Source organism: Alosa pseudoharengus, unplaced genomic scaffold (assembly GCF_046254945.1).
Source record: "Alosa pseudoharengus isolate Yale_2024_CS ecotype anadromous, Long Island Sound unplaced genomic scaffold, YU_APseudo_1.1 YU_APseudo_1.1_scf_20, whole genome shotgun sequence".
NCBI lineage: Eukaryota > Metazoa > Chordata > Actinopteri > Clupeiformes > Clupeidae > Alosa > Alosa pseudoharengus.
Genome location: NW_027468664.1, coordinates 30,850,750 through 30,858,249, shown reverse-complemented (window position 1 = coordinate 30,858,249; position 7,500 = coordinate 30,850,750). Strand labels below are relative to the sequence as shown.

General features: G+C 46.6%; 1 protein-coding gene across 1 annotated transcript in view; it reads right to left on the bottom strand.

Moving 5' to 3' along the window:
• Positions 1-7,500, bottom strand: part of magi2a (membrane associated guanylate kinase, WW and PDZ domain containing 2a) — a 257,352-nt gene that overhangs the window by 159,842 nt on the left and 90,010 nt on the right. The window lies entirely within an intron of this gene.

Genomic DNA, 7,500 nt, shown 5'->3' with positions numbered 1-7,500 from the left:
GTATTTCCAACATTCATTTTTTTTATTTCCTCTGTTCATGAATTTCTAATTTACAGCTCTTCCTTGCTTTATCCAACAGCAACATCAACCATATTTGTTCAGCACCACACGCTGTGTGCTCAATAAGTGCTAAATTAATAATGTGATTATCGTATCATTTTCAATGCCCACCTCAACAAGATACAACTACAACTATAAACTAAATGAACTGACAACAGCAGTGCAACACAGACCTGCAACAAAAAACAACTACACAGTGTTCGTAGAGGACCATGGTATCCAACTGTGTTTACTCACACTGTGTGTGTGTGTGTGTGTGTGTGCTTGTGTGTGAGTGCATGTGTGTGTGTGTGTTTTGTGTGTGTGTGCGTATATGTGTGTATGTGTGTGCGCATGCATACACATGTGTGTTTGTGTGTGTGTGTGTACATGTGTGTTTGTGTGTGTGCGTGTGTGTGTGTGCATGTGTGTGTGCGTGTGTGTGTGTGCGTGTGTGTGTCTGCGTGTGTGTGTCTGCGTGTGTGTGTCTGCGTGTGTGTGTGTGTGTGTGTACGTGTGTGTGTATGTGTGAGTGAGTGTTTGCTCCTATGCCGCATGGGTGGGGAGAGGTCGGGTGGGAGCTCTGCTCTGCTGGGTCCAGATGAGGGGGTCCTGTCACGGGCCTGAGGGGGCTTGTCACTGCCGGGCCCTGCTGGCCGTCCCTGGTGCTGCCCTGGATGGCCCCGTGATTGATGATGATGATGGACCAGGCTGGCAGCTGGCTCCAGGGTCCTCTGCCGACGGGGCAACAAGCCAGAGCCAGCACTGGAGGGGCCTGCGGGTGAAGATCCCACAACCACAGGGCTCACTGGGCGGAGCTGCCCCGGTGGAGGGTTGGAGGTCATGGGTGGAGGACGGGTATTGGAGAGAGAGGAGGTCTTAGAGGAGGGTGGGTGGATGCTTCTCTTAGGGCAGTGGCCATATGGTGGATGGGAAAGTGTGGCACATGGAATGGAATGGAATGGAAATGTATTTATTTGAAACAGGGACAATGCACAAATAAACATTAATCTTGTAATACAAGAGAATATATCTTGGGCCAGGTTATAGCAACAATTGCTAATTTCCACCTGTAGTCCCTGGGCAGGTACGACATCAAAGAAGTTGAAGTGAACGAACAGTGCTGTGGGCTATCGTGGAAGAAAGACTACACAAGAAAGGCTCGGAAGAAAAATGCAACAATGTAAATGCAACAATTTTTACTTTACTATAACGCTCCGAGGGCCTCAAAAAAAGGTACCATCCCGCGCCTGTCAGATCCCATCTGATGATGAGTGCAAAGCAACATCAGCGCCTTCCTTATGTATACATGTCACACATGTCCAGCCTCGGCATGTGGATGAGCCCATCTGGGAATACCAGATGTTCTAACATCAGTACTGAGGAACTCCGAACACCCCTAAAGTCCTTTTCTGCTCCGCTTCAAAGCACATGGATGGAAAACAACACGGGTCTTGAGTCACCTGATACGTAACCCTGACAACTAACACTGATGAGGAGCTAACCTGTCAGTGCTACTCAAACTCTCATTAGAGTAATGTGCAAAATACCACTATCAGGTCACCAGGTCGCTGAGCCAGAAGGAGGTGTATTCTCAGGTAGAGCACGCACAGCTTGATGGTGTTTTATGCCCCCAATGTTGTCTTACAGGCAGCGCTGCCACCATTGACTTAAAGGCACCTTATCCTAACCCCAACCCTAACTTTAACCTTAACCCATGCCTAACCATAGCACCTGGCAGCGCTGCCTTGAAGACAACGTTGGGGGCATAAAACACCAAGAAATGCATGCACAGGTCAGAAGAGAAGATAATGGGGTACCACCAGACTACAGTTATGCAGTAAAGAGGTATATCTCTCTTCCTCACATTTCTTTGCCTCAGAATACTCCCCTTGAAAAAAGTGAACCTGATGAATGATCCTTTCCTTGGCTAGAACCAAGCTCCATTATGGAGAAAGAATGAAACCCAGATCCCAATCTGTCTCAGCAGGAACGGCCCCATCATTTCAGTTGAATAAGCGGCAGTCTTTAGGTCTTAAGAAAGGATTCTGCCATATGAGCCTATATAAAACACCAAAGGACAAGAGGTGCCGCCTTTCGACTGTCAGGAAACCTACTGATGCGACTTCTGAGTAGGGCAGACTAATCAATTAATTGTCAACTATTAAATTAAACAACAATTATTTTGGTAATCAATTAGTCAGTTAGTCAAAATTCCCTGATCACAGCTTCTAAAACTTAAAACAATTCAGCTTTACTTACTCCTCCATGATAGTAACTAAATATCTTTTGGTATGTGGACAAAACAAGGCGTTTGAGGACATAATAGGCTTTTGGAAACCCTAAACATGTTTTTTCTTACTGTTTTCAGACATGTTATCAGTCAAAAAAACAAATAAATGATTTGAGAAAATAATCAACAAATTAATCAACTATGAAAATGATCATTACTTGCAACCCTACTTCTTGAAAAGGGGTAAAGAGAGACAGAGAGAGGGAGGGAGAGAGAGAGGAAAGGAGGGAGAAAAGGAGGAAGGGTTGGAGAGAGAGAGAGAGAGTCTTGAGGGAGCAGAGGAGGGGATGGAACTCTGGGGGATTAGGGCCTAATTAGCAGCGCTTTGCAAAACCGAACCTCTTTCCTGTTCTCTTTCACTGGGGCTTCCCTCCTTCCTTCCTCTCCCTTCCTTCCTGCCTTTCGCTCTTTTCTAGAAGGACTTTTTCTTCCAATTATGGCCCCAGCCTGTTCTTCTCTCCTTCCTTTCATTTGACTCAGACCATCTCGCCATCCCTCAGACCAAGAACCTGTTCAGAGCACAGCCCTTGTGATTCAGTTGCCGTGAGAACAAAACCCATCTCAGACCATGTCCAGAGCAGGTCACTCTGGACCAGCAGAGAGGGAGATCATAGTGGGCTCTCATCACAGCCGGGGTACCAGGAACAACCCCTCGGGTGTCCGGGACAACTGACGCCACATCTAAGAATTTGTCACGTCGGCTTTAGCACAAAAGTAACAGGAGGAGGAGAGAGAGAGAGAGAGAGAGATAGAGAGAGATAGAGAGAGAGAGAGAAAGAGTAAAATGTGTGTCCAGGTCCCCACAGAAGCAGAAGGGACAGGCGAGACCATGTCTAAAGCAGGGAGGGGAGCGCTGAGACCCGGCTCGTTTGAGAATAAAGCAAATGTCAGGGCAGTCAGGGGCAGGCTGGAATTCAGAGATTGCAGGATGAATAAAGGCAGGGAGGGAGAGAGAGAAGGAGAGAGAGAAGGAGAGAGAGAGAGAGAGAGAGAGAAATAATGAGGGAGAGAGAGAGAGGGAGAAGGGGGGAGGGAGGGGGGAAGGAGGAGAGAGAGAGAGAGAGAGAGAGAGAAAGCAAGGTAAAATTCTGATTTTATGTTGTGTTGCGGAGCTGAATAATGCAGAAGAGGAGAGGAGAGCATCCTCAAGACAAGAAAACAAGAGGAGGGGAGAAAGGAGAAAAGTGTGTGTGTGTGTGTGTGTTGTTCCATCAATTGGCCTATTTGCTCAGTTTCCCCTCATCCTGGACCAGCTCCGTCATTCTCTTCCCTCTATTGTGCATTAGGCCTAAGTGCTAGTGTGAGCAGCTCTGACACACAACCAGATACCCTAATGGGGAGTGTGAAAACTGTGTGTGTGTGTGTGTGTATGTGTGTGTGTGTGTGTGTGTGTGTGTGTGTGTGTGTGTGTGTGTGTGTGTGTGTGTGTGTGTGTGTTTAAGGATGGTGGTAAATGATGTCTACAGGAGCAAAGGCAGAGGGCTTTTAATGGGGTCTGAGTGACAGTCTAAGAAACGTGGAGTGTCTGTCCACAGGGACGTATACTGTGAATTTCTCCCTTCCTCTTCATGTGTGTGTTTGTGTGTGTGTATGTCTGTGTGTGTGTGTGTGTGTGTGTGTGTGTGTGTTTGTCTGTCTGCATGTTGACAAGAATGTAAGATGGTATTTAAGGCACTATGTGGTTATGGGAGTTTATGTTGTCAAGGACTGATCACTGCACATAAAGGCACTTATAGGTTGTTTGTGTGTGTGTGTGTGTGTGTGTGAGTGTGTGAGTGTGTGAGTGAGTTTGTGAGAGTGTGTGCGTGCGCGTGCATGTACTTTGCAGTATGTGTGCCTATGCCTTCGAGGCCAAGTTGTGTAGTGAAGTAGGCTACTCCTTGTGTGTGTGTGTGTGTGTGTGTGTGTGTGTGTGTGTGTGTGTGTGTGTTTGTGTGTGTGTGTGTGTGTGTGTGTGTGTGTGTGTGTGTGTGTGTGTGTGTGTGTGTGTGTGTGTGTGTGTGTTACCTCTGATAATAGACGGGGACATTTAATGTGTTGTAAAGTGTATAGATGTTTGTGTGTGTGTGTATGAGTGTCTGTAATTGCTATGGCTGCTCAGGTACTGTAAGTGGTAACCCTGAAACTGTGTCGTGATACGCCGTCTACCTATTGTCAAACACCATGAATAAAGAAGTAGACAGCTCCAAGAATTACTGCGTGTGTGTATGTGTGTGTGTGTGTGTGTGTGTGACTCTGTAGATTCCCCGCCCCAGCTTCCGTTTGAATATGCTACTAATGGCAAGCGCAAAACTCTGAGTGGTGCCGACTGTAGTCAGTTTGTTTGTTCTGTGTGTGTGTGTGTCTGTCTGTGTGTGTGTGTGTCTGTCTGTGTGTGTGTGTGTTTGTTTGTGTGTGTGTTTGTTTGTCTACTTTTGCGTTTTTTGCAACTGTGTGTTGCTGAAATGAATGTGTATCCAGACCACAGTGCAGCACTAATGATGCCAAGAAGTGCAGACGCAGTGAGGGAGAGGACTCTGGGACTCAACTGTGTGTGTGTGTATGTGTGTGTGTGTGTGTGTGTGTGTGTGTGTGTGTGTGTGTGTGTGTGTGTGTCTAGGATGAGGGTGTGTTCCAGCCAGGTTGAGCCCTGTCATTTTGCCTCTATCACATTCTCTCCTACTGCTCGAGTGGGTATACGAAGCTGTGAGAGCGTGCGTGTGAGTGCATGTGTGTGTGTGAGTGCATGTGTGTGTGTGTGTGCGTGTGTGTGTGCGTGAGCGAGCATGTGTGTGTGTGTCTGTGTCTGTGTGTGTGTGTGTGTGTGTGTGTGTGTGAGATTGATGGCAGTAATAATCATAATCTTCCTCTGCCCCTCTCTGAATAATTCAGCTGTCTAATAAAGCCAGCTTGATGTGAGGAGAGAGGCTGCAGAGGATGCTGCAGAAAAAACAACTTCCTCTGAGTGCATGTGTGTGTGTGTGTGTGTGTGTGTGTGTGTGTGTGCATGTGTTTGATTATGTGCAGGCCATTTGAAACACATGCTGGGAGTGGGAATGCATGCTTGTGAATGTACCAGAGTGTGTGTGGATGTCCTTGTGTGTGTGTGTGTGTGTGTGTGTGTGTGTGTGTGTGTGTGTGTGTGTGTGTGTGTGTGTGTGTGTGTTATCTCTGCACAGCTGGACAGCCTCTGGCAGGCAGCATTTATTTCATGTCAATCTTCATCCGTCACTCCCATGTGGGCCACAAGGCTCAGGCATGCCATTGCGTGCAGCACTGATCTGATGACTCTGTGTGTGGTGTGTGTGTGTGTGTGTGTGTGTGTGTGTGTGTGTGTGTGTGTGTGTGTGTGTGTGTGTGTGTGTGTGTGTGTGTGTGTGTGTTTGTGTGTGTGTGTGTGTGTGTGTGTGTGTGTGTGTGTGTGTGTGTCAGTGTGTGTGTGTTGTCTCTGTCTTTCCCAGTGGCTCATGTCACACCTTTGATTCCACACCTGTGCTGATGCTCTAAAGCACGCACACACACACACACACACAAACACACACACACACACACACACACACACACACACTCAAGATGTCTTTTGCATTGGCTTTGGTGGCAGCATATGACGTGTGTGTGTGTGTGTGTGAGATAGAGAGAGAGAGGGAAAGATGAAAAAAGTCTAAAGTAGAATGACTGATTGGCTAGGCGTGCGTGTGTGACCTTTCACCATTAAGTGATTGCATGCATGAACAACTCTCATGCTCTCTCATGGTCTCTCTCTCTCACACACACACACACACAAACACACACTCACTCACTCACACACACACACACACACACACACACACACACACACACACCACACACACACACACACAGCAACTCCATATATTCATGTATTCATTCGTTCATCTGTTCATTCCTTCACTCACTCCTTCACGTCTCTGCTATGCCTCGGTCTTGTAGTGCATCTCTCTGGTCCCCCCCTCTACACTCTCCTCATCACCTCCTCTCTCCCACCCATGCACTCGTTTAATAGGGGCATCATCCTTTTCTATAGTTCCCCACTTGTTTAATAGGGGCATCATCCTTTTCTATAGTTCCCCACTTGTTTAATAGGGGCATCATCCTATTCTAAAGTTCCCCACTTGTGTAATAGGGGCATCATCCTTTTCTCTAGTTTCCCACTCTTTAATGGGGGCATCATCCTTTTCTGTAGCTTCCCACGAATGGTCTCATCTTCACTTCCTGCTCACTCCTTCATGAAACTACTATACCCCTCAAGGGCTCCAACAATTACCAGCATACACACACTCTCTCTGTCTCTCTCTTTCTTGCTCTCTCTCTCCCTCTCTCTCTCTCTCTTACACATACACACACACACAAATACACAGTCTTTATATATATCTCTCTCTCACACACACACAGACACACATACACATACACACACACACACAAACACACAGAGACACACAGACACACACACACACACAGACACAGACACAGACAAACACACACACACACACACACACACACACACACACACACACACACACCACACATAGAGAGAGAAAACCACAGACATCATTCAAGCCGACAAATACTGCATGGCAAGTACGCTTCCTATCCAATCTGGACAGCACACAGACCGCTGCAGGATGGCGGCACCGCAGGAGAGCCTGGCACATTTCAGTGATTACAAACAGTCCACCTTAAACCCCACTCGCTGCCTTGATGGTATTAAGTGGATCAGCCTGAGCCGTCTGTAGCAGTTGAAGTGATAATGACATTAAATACAAATGAGTCTGTTACTTTCTTCATGCGCTTATTTATCTGTTGACAGCAGAGGCTTTTCCTTTGAAACCATGACAACAAATTTATTTAATTTTCTCTGTGGATTTTTTTGGCTTTCTCTCCTTTCATTTCGGCTGTCCTTTTTCAATTTTGCATACCCCCCCCCCCCCCCCAGGTATGATTACCGCTCTGTCAGAAAGCTTAACACCATAACAGACCATTAAAGGTGTGTTTCAAAACACAGAAGAAACAACCTGTCACTCGCAATGAGATAAACAAACGTCTTAATCAGCCGTTCAAACCTTAAAACAGCTCAACTCCATAGCCCAACTCCATTTCAAATGCAAAACATTTTCGTTGAGCCCAACACAAACACAAACAAAAACACACACAAATATATACAAACAAACACA